The sequence below is a fragment of the Bacillus rossius genome, chromosome 5 (genome assembly GCF_032445375.1).
Source record: "Bacillus rossius redtenbacheri isolate Brsri chromosome 5, Brsri_v3, whole genome shotgun sequence".
NCBI classification, from domain to species: Eukaryota; Metazoa; Arthropoda; class Insecta; order Phasmatodea; family Bacillidae; genus Bacillus; species Bacillus rossius.
The window spans coordinates 37,524,086-37,542,898 of NC_086333.1; the positions used below are offsets into that span (position 1 = coordinate 37,524,086).

Genomic DNA, 18,813 nt, shown 5'->3' on the forward strand with positions numbered 1-18,813 from the left:
GCTTGATTATGATTTCAACCATGTTTTTTTTTACGTAATGACGTGATGGCTATGTGAGTAATGCTACGTGTATCGTGCGAACATCTGGCTGCCGTGTCTCTGGGTACCCCTTCCTCCTCCATGAATGAGAGGTCGGGTAGAGTAATCACCAGGCGATTAGTCTGCCAGCCTAAGAAGCCCTCAGCCCATTTCTGTCAGGGTTACTTCATGGCAACAGTGGACCTGGTAGATTACAGTCCCATCTACAGTCCAAATTTGCCTATGACGTCCTGCCTGTGAGTCTCTCCCCGCACGTGAGGGTGCAATGTTCATTTGCAGGTGCCTAAAGGCGTGCCTCGTTCGACAGCTCCAGCCTCTAGTCACGAGAATTTGGGTACTTTTGATTTAGTTGTGAGTACTTTTAACTTCACATTTATTGGAAGTTATTCTCCTACTTGAGGCGAGAAAAAAACAAAGTTGGTTCATTGCCTGAGGTAGGTATCGAACACCTTGTCCTTACCCTATGGGTGACTAGCACTTGTGGCGTGTACTGTCTCCAGTGACCAGCTTTTACTTTGTGATATAGATGAGATATGATAGTTTTCAGAGATGATGGTTAAAATGTCTTGGACAAAGAGCCCTTTGTAGAAAATACTAACTGTGGTAGTTATTTTGGTCAAAGTGGAAATTTAATAAAACAATTAAAGAATTATAAGGTTTTTTTGTTTATAGTGTGAAAAAAAAAGTCATTTACATGAATGATTTGTAGAGATGTACAAGATAACTCATAAATAGTGTCTGGAATACAAGTTACAAGATAATTTTGAGTAAAGCATTGAGATATCAGCTGCAAGATGCTTTTGGAAATTGTATTTAAAATACTAGATAAAAATATGTATTTTCTAAATACTTTTTAAAAATAAAATACTTTAAAAAATAATATTTTTTTTAATTTGAAGGTGTATTTATGTTATGACATTAATGATGTATAATTAATAATTTATGAACAGTGATCGTGCAAATATAAGAAAATATTTTAATTTTTAAGGTTTTTATTGAAACTTAAGTGAAACCAATTTTTCAAACATTTCATCATTCATTTTTCTTCTATGTGGTCTGATTATCATCCCTCCAAAAAAGAATAGTCGCTCCACAGGGGTCGAACTCGGCAAACAGGTGTTGTATTAAAAATAATTTTCTTATTGTTTGTTAAACATTAAAGCTCTTTAGGCTGGTGTCTTTACTATTTAAGTATTTAAGTGTTTCGAAGCCAGCGCTGCTCCCAGTAGACCCTGTGTTGTCGCTACATGCAGCAGAGGAATCAGAGTCCTTTAAAAACATGTAATAAGAATCATATTTTGCCTTTTTTTTATGTCTTCTACTCCATTTCTATTTAAAGCCTTCGATTTTTGTTTTTCAGATCGATTAATTTTACGTGTTTCAGTTAGGATATGTTCGTTTACATTTTCTTTAAGTGCTTTTGGTACCCATTTCATTTTAAAAAATGGATGTGACACTGATGCTAATATTGCATCATTTTCTGCAGGCTATAGTGGCAAAAACATTTTAAAACGTCCATTTAGGTTTTCTTTAATGACAGATAGTAAAGAGCAGCAACATTTTATGTTTTCCATTTTAAGATATTTTAATTATATATTGGATTCTCATTAGTTCTGGTAATAAACAACCATAGTAGGTGTCTTTATCTTCTTGCAGACTCTGAATAGCTTCTATTATTGGCTTTCAGCATTCAACATATTCACTCAATAAATGTACTTCCTTTTCCTTAAATATAAGTAATTTCAAGTTTTTCATGGTTTCATTAAGACGTTCCTTTACTGCTAAAAGGTATTTTATGAAATTCCGTCGCATTGTGAAAATTGTGGCTTTCCTATCAATTACAAATATGTTTCACGTGATTTTGGTGATCTAGAATATAAATTACAGAGTGCTTGGCACTTTGCTTATGAAGCGTCATGCAGTTTCTTATAAAAAGTGTTTTTTTTTTTTTAATTTTGCTTGTTTATATCGGTTCTGAAAAACAAATGCAAAGTGTGCTTAGCGCATCTTTTATGTCTAGGCAGTAGAAAATCACTTTCTAATTCTGATGAAGCATCTGGAATAGGTTCTGGTATAAAATCATCATCTTCTTCATTATCTTCATCTAATGATGTTCTTTCTAAGATAATCTTCATGTAAAATATATTCAGGGCTTACAAGTGTCTCAGAATCCGAATCATCTTTCCCAAATACTTTGAAGGTCATCACCATATTTGACCCATTATCTGTTACTGCTTTAAAATTTTGGATAGTTTAAAGTCATAGCTATCATTTTGGCAACTGTATCTTATGTGTGAACCCCATTAAATCTTCTGAATGCAATGGCAGCACTTTTCCTCTCAAGAGTCTTACTTTCAATCCATTGGACAGTAACCCCCAAATAACTTCTTTTAGAGGAAGACCAAACATCAGCTGTGTTTCACACAAATTCTGCAGGCTTCAAAGCAATCTTTATTTTTTCCTTGAATTCATTGTATTCATCTCTAATTTTATTTTTGATTGAACGACGTCATAAAACTTTTGGAGGCTTTGTTAGTTGCTGTGAACCTTCAATCAAAGCTTTATATGAATCATACTCCACTATTGTTATTGGTAACACACATTCCACAATAAAATGAACAATCAACTTGTCCAAGTTAACGGATATTGATCCATTTATATTTGTAAGAGTATAGTGGTTTAATTTTTTTTACATATTACTGCTGATTCTGAACCGCTACTTATCTCAGTCGGTTTTCTTTTTTTAAGATATGAATTTTTAAGTTTTTCATAATTTTCCTAAAGATCTGCGTGGCTTTTCCTCTGAAGTAAAAATATCTTTCCAATTTCAAAATACAGAACGATTTATAAAAAGGAAGGTTTAAATAAAATTAAATACTTCTAAACAATGAAAAATCCTAATAAAAATATAGTTAGTAAGTAAACAATTGTGTAAATTATGTAGAAATAATTAATAATCATACCTTAAAATGCTTCAGGAAATTTGAAGTAGAAGTAACACTACCCTTTATTACTTAAGAACATATTGTTACAATTATTATTAAAATGAAATAATAAATCGTCTTGGAAAAACTAATGGGTTCGTAAATGGATAGCCCAATTAAAGATTTTACGACACAGTTTTATTGTTTGCCAATATTTACATCACTAACAAATAATCTTCTTAATCTAATAATCAGTTACACTTAAAAATGTTTATTCCCCAGTCACTCGGTTTTTACACACCGTACACCTCGCTGGGCCGCACCTCTGGCGCAACTCTCGCCGCAGCACTCCTCGTGGACCTCCGTCGCGGGACTCTGTCGCCGCACTCCAAACCCGCCGTCGCACTTCCCTTCGCCGAAGTACGGCTCGACGTTTCGCTCGGAATTTCGCTCGGGACTCTCGCCGCACCCGCGGCACTCTCGCCACCCAACTATCACCGAGAAACACCTTGCCCAGGAACTCAGCCGCACCCGCGGCACTATCAGACACTCGCCCTGGAACTGAACTCCCAACTCCCCACTGAATTCCGAGGCCGGCGTCCTGGGCTTTTATAGGCCCAGGTGTCACTTCTAGAATTCGCGAGCGCGGCTGGGGCCAGCTGCGTCATTCCGCGCCGACCCGAAACCAGATATCTCTAGAAAGGCGTCGGCAGCCCACATGGCGGCGCGCGGAAATCCCCAGCTGCCAGGTGTCAGATGTCAGGTTAACGTGTCAAAGGCAGAGCGTCGCGCGGGGAGCGTAGGGCAGGAGGGAGGGGAAGCAGCGACCCTTGTAATCCACCAGGCGCGCGCGGCACGTCTCACGTTGCGGTGGCCACGTGACATCAGTGACCGTGCGGGGCCGCCAGCCAGCTCCGAACCTGCACGCGCCGCGGCCCTGCTCACGTTCGTAACAATATATTGCACACTGCAGACAGATTCACGTTACTACAATATTCTTGTTTAATATCTTTAAAGCAATGCCTTAAAATGAGTGGTATACTCAAATTGTTCTTATTCTCTTCATCCCCGAAAACACAAACAATAAATTCGCTGAGAAAAAATCTATGAAAATGTATAATGTTAGTAACTTGAATGAGAAAGTTTATTGGTTAGAATTTTAAAAAGCCAGTAGATACTTATATGATTTTTGACAGAAAAATTCAATCAAAATAAGTTATGTTTGTACAGTAACAGACGAAAAAATACGTAAAAAAAAAACCTCTGAACCAACTCAAACCTTTAAACTTATTATTCATATCACATACACAATAATGAAACGCAATAAATAAAACAAAATGTAGGAACTAGCAATTTTAATAACTTTATTTTTTACCTAATTTAATAACCATACGAGATATTACACACGAATGTGTAACACTACTGTTTTGTGTTGTTTGTTACATACCAAACACATCTAAACTCTAACCGATCTCATGTGCACTCACTACATTACATTTACATACACATTCCTGTTGAGCGAGAGAAGAAAAAACTTGCATTTCCTTGTTATCGTCTTGAAATATTATGATCCTTTAAATAACATTGTAAGCAATAATTCAACTTAAACATTTTGACACATATGACACGACCAATAAAACACAATAAAATATGGTGCAGGTAGCGACAGAGAGAGAAAGAGAGAGATAGATAGATAATGGTAACTTGACCATACACAATACAGTCTTTTGATAGATTGAAAATTAAAATTTTAAGGTTGCGTTCAGATTTGTCTGTATGATGGAATGCCGTAAATTAAAAAATCCATAGGTAGGCAATTAGTAAGAGTTTTTAGAAAAAATATCTATCTAAATTAAAATTAAAATGAAAATTAAAAAAATTATTTCAATATAAGATGAAAGTACACATTTTGTATATTGTATTTGTAACAAATATGTTATTAAGTTGGAAGCAGTAGCACACCAGAAATATTGTACATCGAGAGACAATCCGAATTAATGGTGAATAGGATAAAACTTCTACTTCGATTTAACATGTTTAGTTTTATATTCAATTTGATTTTGTTAAATTCAATGAGAGGAATGATACGTGTTATCAAATGTTAGTCCTTTTATAACTACTGTGATTAAAAACACTGAGTTTTTGAGGAAAGTATGACCAATAGGATATTACTATGTGGCATTTATTTGATACTCCGAATGAATGAAATTAATTTAAATATAAAGTTTGTAGGATGATTACTTTCTCGTTGAAAGCTGCAAGTGCGTGTATTGCCTGGCCATTTATTTTGTCAAATTTGCTTCTATATGTGTTTCAATATTTTGATTGTGATTCCTTTTTGAATGTTGTTTTGACTTGTGTATTATAGTAAATGGTTCTTGTTTTGACTAGCATATTATTCGACTGGTTGCGGGTATATAAACGAGTCCCCAGACGGCGAAACTTTTAGTTTTTTACGGGCTGTGGCGGTGTGAGGATCACCTAATTTATCTCATCTCGTGTTTAATCACGTAATTACCTTGTGAACTCGATGGCATCTGTACCAACTTTAACGTCGAATTCGATGGAAGTTTTACCATCGTCTACGAGAACCCTGACGTCAGCGTCGACAATGGTGACGCAGATTCCGTTGGCATCGTCGACGACGACGACACAAGAGGAGACTTCAACAGACGTGGTACCACTAGCAGAAAAGAGCTTAATGACTACAGTGCTGGCTGCAGAGGAAACCACGAATAAAGACGTTTCACCCTAGATAGACACTTCAAGGCCTTTTATACCGTATACAACTATTGAGCATTAATGTCGTTACTGTGACAAGATTTTTCTCAAACAGTAATACTCGGCGACACGAGAAGAGAGAATGTGCTAAGAATCTATCGTGCAAAATGTTAAGCTGTGAAAAGTGTTGCAAGCAAATTTGCAAGAAATGATACATTTAAAAGACATTTGAAGACCCGCAAAGGTCCTGCTGTGCGTCAGAAAGTAAAGGTTGCGCTACAAACAACGATTGATTGATTTGCTTAAGAGTACACCGGGAATTGGTACAGCTGCAGAAAAATCAGTATCCGGTGCGGGCATGAAAGGATCGTCTTAGATGACTAAACATCCTTGCGGCTACTGCGTTATGTCGTTTACATTTGTTCACGATGCACGAAAATATGAGTGGAGTAAATGCATAAAGAATCCATCTCGTATGAAGTTTCGCTGCGATAAGTGTCATGTGTATGGTTTACTCGTATTGAAAATTCTAGATGGCATGCGTAAACTGTAAAGGTGAAATGCGTTTGCCTACTGATGAACTACCTGCAGACATATCGACTCCTCGCTTTAGATTGGTGACTCGTATGCGTCCAAGCACAAAACCGGGTGTTCAGCAACCGATTGCGATGACTTCTGGACATAACTCTAAGCCTAAGACTGTGCTTGGTGCATTACAGGTAAATGATAAAGGATTCCACTTGGTGAAATCTTCATTTCATGGAACATTGAAAGACTACTATTATCTATATACGTTTAGTGAGTCGAAAGACTTTTGTACTTTTCGTGACGATATCAGACAGAACATTATTAATCAGCTTACTGATGAAGAAACTACATACGGACCTGTGCATATGGCAAACCATATCCGTTCGAGGAAAAATTGTTGAAGTGCGCATTCAAGACAGTGAATACTACCATTTACAATTCCGACGATATGAAGCAGTCTGTTAAACATAGTATCGAGAAACTCTGTCGAGAAGAAAAAGCATATGTAGGCAAAGGATCTGGCTGGTCATTGATATCATTAAACCGAATGGAGCTAAGAATTAGTCAGTTCAAGCCAATGCAGAACTAAATGTTTATAAGCTTGATAAATTTAACAAGTGTTCCTGTAGTAGAGTATAAATTATGTAATAAATTATATTTGTAAAATAAGTGTTGTTTTATTTCTTGTACTTGTCACTTTTAATGAAATTTTTAATTAAGTAATATTTTTGCAATGTATATGGATTCAACCGAGGAAGTATATTGATCGAATATATTAGTAAATTAATGAGTGTTTTTTAATGAAATTTTGAGTTTTTTTTTTCGAATTTCTAGGTTAATTATTATGAGTTTTCTAGATGGCGATCAATATATGTAATCACCGGCTTACTGGAAGCTGGTTGGCTAGGAAACTAAAATGCTTTTAGGAATTTCCACCAAAATTATTAAAATTAATATATCTTTTTTTTAATTAATAGTTTTTTATATAGGTCAGACCAAAGATATGAACCGATCGAATCAATTTAAATATTAATTTAATTATAAATTTTTTTTAGGAATTTTCTTGAATTTATATCTAAATAAATACTGATTTCCAGTATGGCATCCAAATTTCAATATGGCAGGCGCCACAGTAATAATAAATGATTACTGCACTCTAGTGGGTAAAAATGAAACTAATATGGCAGTAGCGCGCTCTAGCAGACGAAAACAAAATGGCGGACATTACATACTAGCTGGCGATATATATACTTTGGCATTAGTGGTGGGATGTCAGTCTGTCGGCGGCTTCCGTGGAGGAAGGATATGTCGTCATTTTTTAATTTTGCCCTCATCGCGTGTGAACCGAAAATGTAAGTTTTTAAAAATAATTTTTTAAATAAATTTTAGAATTTCATCCCATTAACATCTAATAAAATCTAATACTAATAATTACTGATTTTCAATATAACGGCCGTTACGACATAATCCAAGATGGCAGCGTGTTTTTTATTTAATATTTAATTGTTTTTTTTATAAATATTAACATTTTTCCGATTTTCTAGCACATAAAACACATATTTTCAAGATGGCGGGCGTCACGATAATGTGCAATGGTTATGCCATAATACAACATGGCATCAGTAACTAAATCCGCAACGATGATATCATAGACATCCAAGATGGTCGGTGAAACAAAACATGCTAAATTTATAGAATTTAAGATAGCAACCGTAATGATATGAGTAACGGTGTTTTTAAATGGTTTTAAATTAAAATTTCAAAAAAAAAATTAATTTTTAATTTTTTTCAAATTTTTTTGATAAAAATTAATGATTTTAAAGACAGCTGGCGTAACAATTATTTATACAGTCAGGTATTAATTCTAGATGCCTTCATAGGTTCCTAATTGTAAAGGTCATGACCTTGAAGGCTTATGGAGGCATAAAGATATAGATTCTTAAGCCTCATTACGGACTCTTCTAGCTTTTGACATTTTTGAGGAGTAAAACGGGAAATATTCTCTCAAAACGGGAATTTTTCCCCCGAAAAAGAAATTTTTTTTTTTAATTTTTTGAGTTTTTTGTGGAATATTTTTCCTATAAACTGGTAACTTTGGGCAAAAATAGGCATATTTGGGGGCCATTTTGGTAAATTTTAAAAATCAAGGTCAAGGTCAAAGTCCATGTTCAAGGTCATCCATGTTTGACGCCGTAACGTCACAATCCAAGATGGCGGTTTGCACATCGGCACCTCAACAACGGACTCGCTTGGACATACCCTTTTCGGCGGCCCGTATAAGAACTTGGATTCTGAAATTTATTTTTACTTCTACTTAACAGATTTACTGTGTGATGGTCTAAAAACTTATTTTTTTAACGTAATTTTTGTTGTGAACTTTGAGGGGTGGAAGCCTATCAAAATTTCCCTTTTAACTGATTTTAAGGAAATTGTTCATAGTGATTTTCTTGCGTGGCTGATCAATAACTACTAAGTATTCCCTATGAAATGGTTACTTTGATTTGCATAACTTTTCATGGAGATGCAAAAGTGACCCAAGCACCATTGCAGAAAAAAAAATTAAATGTTACCTGTGTTAAACAATGCAAGACAACTTTGTTCGCAGCACTGATGGTGTTGAAGATCCATACTTCAGAGGCTACTTCAGATATTTCTCCCTTGGTTGTTCATTTGTTTTCTTAATATGTCAAAGTTGTTTTCATTTTGAAGTGTCTAATAAGTTTATGACAAAACCTTTAGTACTACAGTTCACTGACCGCATGTGTGCCCCTCCTCTCCTAACGAAACATCTTTTAACATAAGATCATTTATTATTTTGAGGACATAATCCCGTGACTTATTTTCAAGTAGGAAATTATACTCGCATATATCACATTACTATCAGGCGTAAAGTTGCTAAAGAATCATTCCTCCGAAACTTTTCGCTCACTGATGTCACAAGTTGTGAAATATGTCACCTTATCGGGGAACTCTTCTGGATGTCTGTCATTTGCTGGTTATCTTCTCGCTACTTCCTGATCAACAAAAGTGGTGGCTCTTGTGATAGGTAATTGCTTTTTGATTGCCTGCATTTGGACGCCGAGAGTAGTAGAACAAACGTATACTGAGAAAAATAATCACTAAGCATTAAGAGTGCACATATTAATGACATCTGTCATTTGGAAATTCCAAACTCAAACCTACTCGATTTTAGTGTCGAGAGACGTGCCAGCTGCAAGACCAAATCTTCTCACTTCGTTTGAAACACTAATGTTTAAACCTTATATAATTAATTATTTCAGTTCCCTTAAGCTTTTATAATACATATTACATTACAAATCAAAATATTTTTAATGATTACTTTAGCAAGAAATCTTATTGTAACATATTAAATATTTTGCTTCAACCTCTCAGATTGGGACCATAATACCAAAAAAAATATCACACCAATAGTTTGCAGCACTGAATAAATATGTAAGAATAACTAAAAGTTTGTCGAAATAATGATATCCTAGAATGTTTTACTTATCGCCCTCTGAGAGATTTAAATTTAATTATTTTTTAGGAAGTGAGAAGTCTATTTTAAAATACTTAACTCAAAATAATATCAAGCAAATTACCTTTTATTTCCATTTTTTAAAATTGCAATAATCGGCTGTTTTATTTTATTCCGTTGATTCACTTCAAAATCACTTCAAGGTTATTCAAGGTGAGTGTAAACGTGACAAAAGAGTGTGACTACGCGAAAGCATCGTTAAACAGTTCCGTTAATTCAGGAATGAATATGCATGAGAAGTAAAAAAAAAAGAGCTAACAAACCTACCTACCTATTATTTTTTTACTCGGTTCAACAACTAAGACTATGATATCATAAAGCTGTAACGAGATAATGTTGCTTTGATTTATAAACTTTCCAAGTGTGCCTCGTACTTTATTACTTGCAATTTATACAATTAGAAATTTAATCATTAAAAAATTAAATTTAATATATTATCTGGTAACTGAAGTATTATTTCAGCTGTTTGATTTAATTTTTAGTAAATGTCTTAAATATCTAAAACTAACCCTGCTTTGTCTTACTTGTAAACCATAACCACCATTCTCCTGATGTATTCAATATAGACCAATATTTTAATACTTTTTTGATTCATTTAGCCTATATACTACATATTATATTTTAACCCGATTAATTTTTTATATTATTGATGCATAAATTATTGTTAAGTAGATCAAAAAATGGATTAGGGTTTTTTATTTCGATAAATAATATTTAAAATTGTAAACATTATGTGCACAATTTTCGATAAAGAAAAAACGTGTTTGTGATTAAAGTTTCATGTAATATTCATTTTCCTTTTTTTTATCGTAATAATTTCCAAAAATTTAAAACCATTTTCTCCAAAATTTTTATAATGGTACATAAAATACTGCGGAAAACAGATGTTTTCAGAATGATAAAGAAAACTTAAAATATCGTGATACGTGGTTACTTTACCGAAATACTTTAAACGCTTTGTTACAAAAATTGAAATTAAACTCTTCAACTACTGGTTATACTATTACTTAATAACAGAGTTTTAATGTCGTTTTAAACTTCGAGGAAAAGTAATTCATTTGGTAAGTATTTTTTTTGACTAACTGCAGTAATTAATTTTAGTAAACTATGCACACATTTTTGTAATATTACAGCTTATTGGGTAATATTTTCGAAAAAAGTATGATTAGTGAAATTTTACACAATTTGTTTTATAAAATCAAACTGTGCTAGAAAATTGGGTTAAAAAGCACAAATTGTACATATTTTTTATAACTTACGTTTTCAAGTGCACATTTGGATATAAATGTGAAATTACAAAACTGAAAGTCCCATTTTTGTCAGTGCACTGTAGTTGTAAAAACATACGTAATTATAAATTCACCAGAGTAAATTTACAACTGACTAGTAACTGTGGTATTATAAAAATTCATATTAAACGTATCTCAATTTATTTACATTAGGTATTGGTAATATAGTACATGTTATAAAAGTGAATATTTTCATTATATCATTACATTTAAGTGTGTACTATGTTTGATAGGTTAAGACGCAATATTTAAAGATAGGTACAGAAAATAATTAGTCTCTGCTAGTTCATTCGGATGTTTTATGATCATCTGGCTTAGTGTAACACCAAATCCCAAAATTTAATATCCCACGCTTGGTTATTACTTGGGACGAAACTATAGCTGTTTTGCCGGATACCGGATACCGGATATACGGCCAACCTTGAAGCCGGATAACCGGATATTGGACTCGGGTGAATTCGGGTATTTTTGTTCATGAGCGAAGTTAGGAAGTGTTTCATTGACTTGTTGAACTGATTGTAAACACGATCATTTGATGTTATTAAAAACCGCGCTATCGTAGTTTGAGGTTATTATAAAAGTATTTTTTAATATAATTCTAAACAGGTTTAGCGATGAAAAACGATATCGTTAAAGAAAAGATCGCCTTCATGGAAATATTTTGATATAAACAGTGATGATAAAAAGTTGCTGTTTATTTGTTATGCAATGTTAAAATTACTCGTGGCGGTAAAGGAAAAAAGTAGGTATGTACAAAACAAAATAAACTAATATTTTTTTTTTGTTTTTAATTACTTCATTGGAGGTACATTCCATAATATGAAAAAAAATTAAAAATATTTTTTGAACGTTATTGTTGTAAATTTTATATGATTTTATATAAAACATAGTTTTTGAATAAACTTCTGACTCACACAGACAATACTATAACAACAAAATCATTCACATTGAGTTAATACTGCAGAGAGGCTTGGGTATATATATTTTTCAAGATTTGGTAAGACAACATATTTATAATTTGGTTGACATTTGCAAAGCGGTTTGTTTCCGGTATTATATATGGCTAATATCACTGTGCTGTGTGTTGCGAGACAAATTAACATTGTTTTAAAGGAAACCATTTAAAAAGACTCATTAAGCAATCGATGGATCACTTTTATATCACTTTTCCATCACCACGGCGTAGCTCAGGGCGTTAATGAAAATCAAAATATCTTGGGTTTCACAAGAAAGTTTTTGTTAAGAAAATTATTTAAAATGTGTATTTTGTTATGTTATCACTATAACTATATCGCGGGAAAGAATATACTGGAACTGTAGTATCAGATTGTATGACAGCCAATCTGCGTGTTGTGAATGTTCATACGTTCTTTAAATGATTTATGCAATGGGTTAGTCATGGAGAAAATTCCAAAAATGGAAAAACGATACTAATATTATAAAGCTGAAGAGTTTGTTTGTTTTAAGGCGCTAATCTCAGGAACCACTGGTCCGATTTCAAAAATTCATTCAGTGTTGGATAGTACATTTATCGAGGAAGGCTATAGGCTATATTATATTATCAATAACATTAGGGATACTTACTAAAAGTCCAATTTAGAATCAAATGCGTTGGAGGGGGTTAGATACAACATGCAGTACACGTACGAAGTGTGTGTTAATGCCGCAGGCGCTATTGCCTGTTAACATTGTTGCTACGCACTAGATGCCTTATCATTCTTAATTTTCCCATACAAGTAAAAAACACCCGTGTAATATTAACAACGAAGCAATCAGTACCCTCATAAGAGTTCAATTAGTATTTAAATACTTTTTATCACTTTAAATCTCAAACCTAAACTATTGTTTTTTTTCCTCTCTCTGTGTTTAATTTGTTTTTTTATTGCCCTTTATTTCAAGTATATATATTTTACTGACTTGAAACTTCACAGTAATGTTCCTTATGTTACGCAGGATGACATTTTCCGAAAATTAGATCCCATGGGTGGTTCAAACAAGGCAACAGTGGGTACTTTGCATGAGAACAGGATTTTGCATTGTTTATGCCTTCTACGTCTCCATGGCAACGGGCATCGCGCGGCAGTGGCGTACCCACAAGGAGGGGCATGTATAATGAGCGGCGCAAGAGTGATCTGCCTGTAGACTGCCGTAGCGAAGTACGGGTACATCAGTTGTACAATGCGTGCACGAGTCGGGAAACCATCGGTGCTATTAATTTTCTCTCCGGTACATTATACAGCATTGTAATAAATTTTCACTTAAATTATTTTTAATTTACCATTACTGTAAATTGGAGATGTGGCTTAATTTTTTTCCATCAGTATAGCCGTGCGAAGCCGGGTCGGGCAGCTAGTAAGAAATAAAATGCAAAATATAAATAAAACAAGCCTAAATAATCTGATGTCGAACAGATGGACAGGTATTATGGACGATGAAACTAAACAGGTCGTCTGTGCTGTCGTCGTTGTGTTGACTTTAATATCTGTTTATTTTCATCTTTGGGTTCATCTGTTCGACATCAGATGATTTAGGTCAAATCTCTGTGGTTTATGTTTACATTTTTATTTATTATTTGACATTCAGGATTTTTTTTCAGGGCAAACAGTACAAAACTACAAGGACGCATGTCACAAAAATTGTATTAAAAGGGAATATTTACCTATCCCGTGCGTGCACATTTTTATACATAAATATAAACTTTGGACTTAACATAAAACACATTTATTATTGACAAATGACCCTACATGAAAAGGCTAGAGTCTGCTGCGAGTTATGGCCATGATTTAGTTAGCTGCCTCTATCTGATTGCTATATTCTTTTTCTGAAAATAAGATATCACATTTTCTAAAGTTACACATCACGAGAGCCCCTATGAAAATAATATGATTAATTTATTACTATCCTTACAAGTAAGAATATATCAATGCCAATCACACTGCATTACTTATGTTAGTCTGAGAAGCATTTTATGTTTGTTTTTTTCGTTACGACGATTTGAATACAGTGATGGTGAGTGGATTATTTTGCGACAACTACCTACATTAAAACCAGAAGTATAAAATGAGTTTAAATATTTGAGTTTATAAATACTATTTTTTGGGTGTAAGATATTTTAAATCTGGTGCGCACATTTATTTATTTACAAAGTTATACCAAACAACATTCTATGTCAACATGATACTCATATGAAGGATATACCCTCCAGAAATTCTCATCACAAGAGTAGTTTTCAAAATTTATTTTCTTCAAATCCTTGTGCCTGAGTGATACGTTGTAGCAAGTGACTCTATTTTGGCCTTACTAGCCTCCGAAGGCCTCTATTAATGTGGTCTTCGGTGTCGCAGATTCTGCTTTCCGGTTAAATGCAAAATAGGTGATAGGATAGGTTTGAAAGTATGTCAAGGTGGTTTGCTAGTTGTTAACCAACAAAATATCTATCACTCAAGGAAAGTTAAAAAGACGTGAAGTAGAAGAATGATTACATTTGATATTTAAAAATATAGAAGTACAGTTTCGTGTGCAATTAGATTTATTGTAGGAGCAAAGCGATCACAAGTAAGTTCCTTTCATACCTTACTAACATATTTTTTATCTTTCTTCGCGCCAAATTTTTAAGCCGTATAAGTTTTATCCGTTAAAGATTATAAAATCTTAAAGAACGTTTGTAGCTTTTCATAGCCAAACTTGGTGTATTACTATTTGTTGATAAAATATTTAATTAAACATTAAAAAATTTATTTTAGAACATATATGATTAACTTCAGTTAAATCCTAACATAAAAAATGCATTAAAGTTTATTGTATATCTGTGAATAATTAATCATTATGTGACATTTACAAGATTACTTGTGTCTTTATACTCTAGAGCTGTATTTTTTTCTTCGTTTGCCTAGAAAATAAAAATTAATAATATCGGTTGATTTTTATATGCCTAGAGAAATTTAAACATTTTTCTAAGTTTCTTACATAAAATAAATAATTGCATATTATTGTAAATAATTCGTTTTTAAATATTGTATTCTCTCTTCGATAACAACAATTCGAGACATTGCACATATTACCTATATTGCAAGAGATTACATTGTTTTTAAGTTGGTTTCAAAGTTATACTTCTTTAGGCGGGTTGAGGGCGTAATTTTAGTTTGCGATGGAAATGCATGAAGTTCTAAAGCACCGTGGACGGGATTTCAGCACGATAAAGTATGAAGTGTATGCTCGTTTCTGTTCCAACCACGAGCCGAAGTCATCTAGACAGCCGAACGTGTGTGGCGTTATTAACCTGTATATATTCACTACGTGAACATCGGGGGACATATCAAGCGTATCGGTGTATGAAAAAAGTCTTTATGATTGCAAAATTGTAATGGAATACATTTTACAAACTTCAAATCTTACAAAATTCAATATTAACAAATTAAAGAATACATAATTAATTATCTTGTTAGGCATACCAAAACTTTTCTGTAATAAGTAATGTGCATAATTAGCTTGGTGATTGAGTTCATGATTCGGTCTTTAAGGGTCCAACAATACGTTCTTCTCTGTAGAAAAATTTATTCATTCATAACACTAATTTGTAAGAAAATTATATTATAACTTGTTATTTATTTACTTATCGTTATTATAACTTTTTATTCAAAGCTCAGTCCGTTGATTTGTTAATTTTACACTAGTAATGAATACAAACTTCCTTTTCCTTATAGTATAAATTCAATTTTTGATTACAGTTAAATTTATTTATTAGGAATATTTGAATACTTGTATGTACATAGCCTACATCTAATGAAGAGTATAAGTTATTTTGTTTCCATTATTGTCTTTTTTGCAGAAGCTTGATGAAATTTTTACACTTTTCCTTCAAGACAAGAGGAATCTTACACTGTATGCATAAAATTGACAAAATAAAATTCGCCTTACTCAATAATTCTTAAAGTAAAATTTTGGAAATTATTGGTGAGATTTCGCACAACTCTCGTTCAAAACTGGAGAAATATTGCCGTCTTTATCTGACTTAGGAAATTAGATTTCGTAAAACCGACGTTATCCCCATTTCCTAGCCCATAAAACGGACTTTTAGTACTTCTGGATGAAATTTGTGACAGTTGACAAAATTACTTTCTATATCTTACTATGAAAAAATAAAGAGAAAAGTAGATCACTGACTCCATGAGATTTTGAAAAAATTCACCTTTTCCTACACTTCATCCCCTTAAAAAAGAATTTTGGAACTTTTGGAGGAAATTCTGCAAGCATTACATCTAAAATAACAAAAAAAAAATACTGTCAAGATCTGATTTAAAAAAATACTACTCCCATCCTCCACTTATAATTAGTAGGTATACATTTCTGAAACAAATAAACTACATTTTTGTTTCCGAATTACTCTCTCTTACTCTCTCTATCTCTCTAAAAAAAGAAGTCTGTTTTTATTGCGCAATGTCCTAACAATACTGGCTATTTCAGCTCATAGGCATTTTATTAACTCTATATCCAATATTCTGAATATATTTTTACAAAAGTTATTAATCTAATTTAGGATAACATTTATAACTATTCCTTTTAAAATAATTTAGTGTATTCTATCAAAAATAAGTGTGACCAGTGACGCACACACATAAGAACACGCACGCATTTTAAAAATCAAGTTTACTGTACGGGGACGTCCAACTATCAGCTACAGACCCGAGTCTCAAAGACCTAAATAAATATTTTTTGCATCGAAGCTGAAAAAGGCGTGTCCAAACAAGTCCGGTGACCCATCGGAAGCGCGTGATTGATTTCGTAGAACATGCTGGGGGGTCTACGTGGCGGAAAAACTTTCCGCCAGCACAAAAGACGCTGCGGCGGCGGGTAGGGAAAATGCAAATGGCGCGTGGCGACAAAATGCGCACGAGGCGTGGGGCGGTCCCACGGCCGGACAATGGTCGCGAGCGGCCGCCTCTCACGCGCCTGACGTCACGGCGACACAAAACCCGCGGGCCTTACGCCGCCGAGGGCCACTACACTCGCACCCTCGGTCAGCGCGCTCCCGTCCGTCAGCAAGAGCACTAGACCACAACACGCCAGCGTGAGTTCTCTGCGACATCGTCGCTGCATGCGTTCCGTTACGGTAGAGCACGGACCTTCAATAATAACCTTTAAGGTTGTTATTGATGGTACCTTATAATCAGAGGGACAGTAATTAACGTCATAAATATGTTCATTTCTTTCAATACATCATTTATTAGTGAAGCTACTTTTATTTCCTTATAAGTCTAAAGCGTTTATATATATAAGATACCTAAGTCCACTATTTTAGTTTCACTAAGTAGGCCTAAATTTCCAACCTGTAACAGTCGAAAAGAAAAAAATATATATATTATTTACAAGATAGGCTAGTTTTCACAGTGCAATTGTTACTTTAACAGAGTGACAAAGATATTTAAAATGTTTCTCAATCCTTTCACTCAGGTTTTTTCGATTAATGCTAATTAATTTTAGGAATGAATCTCAAAGATACACATGATTTAATAGAAGTTTTTTGCTTTAACACGAGGGCTTTTCAGAAGGTGAATACCTTCTGAATCCTGTAACACTATATAACACTGTAGAATTATTACAAACTTTAAGTTACGGGTCAGACAAGCTCAGTGTAACAAGCGAGGGCTTATGTGTTTTCTTTAGCACAACAAGAGTTAGTTGCAGCCCCGCTGCGTGGAATCAAAATGAATGCGTAATGTACTCGTAGTCAAACTTATGTGCTGGGAAGTTCTTTTCTAAGAAAATAAATATCGCAATGAAACTACCTTCAAATAATATTAGCTTGCTGTTATTCAGTGGACTAAAATATAGTTTGAAATTGCAAATGTGAACGTGATAGATGTTTACAGTGGCTCTTCTAAAAATTCGATTTGAGTTTTCAATTGCACTTAAAATATGTTTTATTAAATTAAATGCTCGCTAAAAGAAATTTCATAATTTTTCTTTAGAATTTAAGGAATATAAGTATCACACTCATAGGTAGGCATGTTTAATTGTATAGCGTATTCATGCTTAAACGTATACTTGTCGGGTAAAAACCTGTTCTATTGGACACGAAAAAGATTTTTTTTTTAATGTGTGATATAAGCGTTTTGTGGTCCCTAAAGTGTTATAGATATTTGAATGCAATCGTTTGAATGGCTTTATTAAGAAAAACAGATGAGTTTATCTGCAGGGATGGCATAATAAAGTAAAGCAGTATAAAAAGTGTTGAGTACTTGTGTACACGCATTATGTTTTATTTCTGTGTCATAAATATAAAATATCTGAAATATTTTAAAACGATTACTACATACTATGGCACTAGGTATATATACGTATGTAAAATTGTTTTTGCTTTAGAGAATTAAGAAAAGGTGTAAAAACTTCCTACGGACAGAAAACCTTATTAAGCTGATTCAACATTTAATATTAAACAGTAAACATTTCATCACGAAATTATTTCATTTAACATGGCGTTTAATAAATGTAACAATTAAATTTTTGAGTCCCTATAATATAATAAACGCTGCGCTATTTCTTGCTTATGCTGTTAACTACAGGATTATCTCAATCTGAATGCCAGCATTTTAATGCATATTTAATATACTAGTTTCCATTATTCCTTGCTACGTATATAATTTTTAAGAAAACGTATTACAGGATAGTCTAACTACAATAAAGTTCTATTTTTTATACCTATTAGCTGCGTATGTCGTGTGATGTTAATGAAAGCAATTCATATGGATAACTAGCAGCAATCTCCCATCTTTACGAG

At 33.5% G+C, this 18,813-nt stretch overlaps 1 protein-coding gene across 1 annotated transcript in view; it reads left to right on the top strand.

Annotated features, from left to right (window-relative positions):
• Positions 1-16,945: 16,945 nt before the first annotated feature.
• LOC134531712 (cytochrome P450 4g15-like) overlaps positions 16,946-18,813 on the top strand; it is a 30,603-nt gene continuing 28,735 nt past the window's right edge. The window contains exon 1 of the mRNA XM_063367531.1: positions 16,946-17,103. The gene's annotated coding sequence lies outside the window, so the exon portion shown is untranslated. The remainder of the gene's footprint in view (positions 17,104-18,813) is intronic.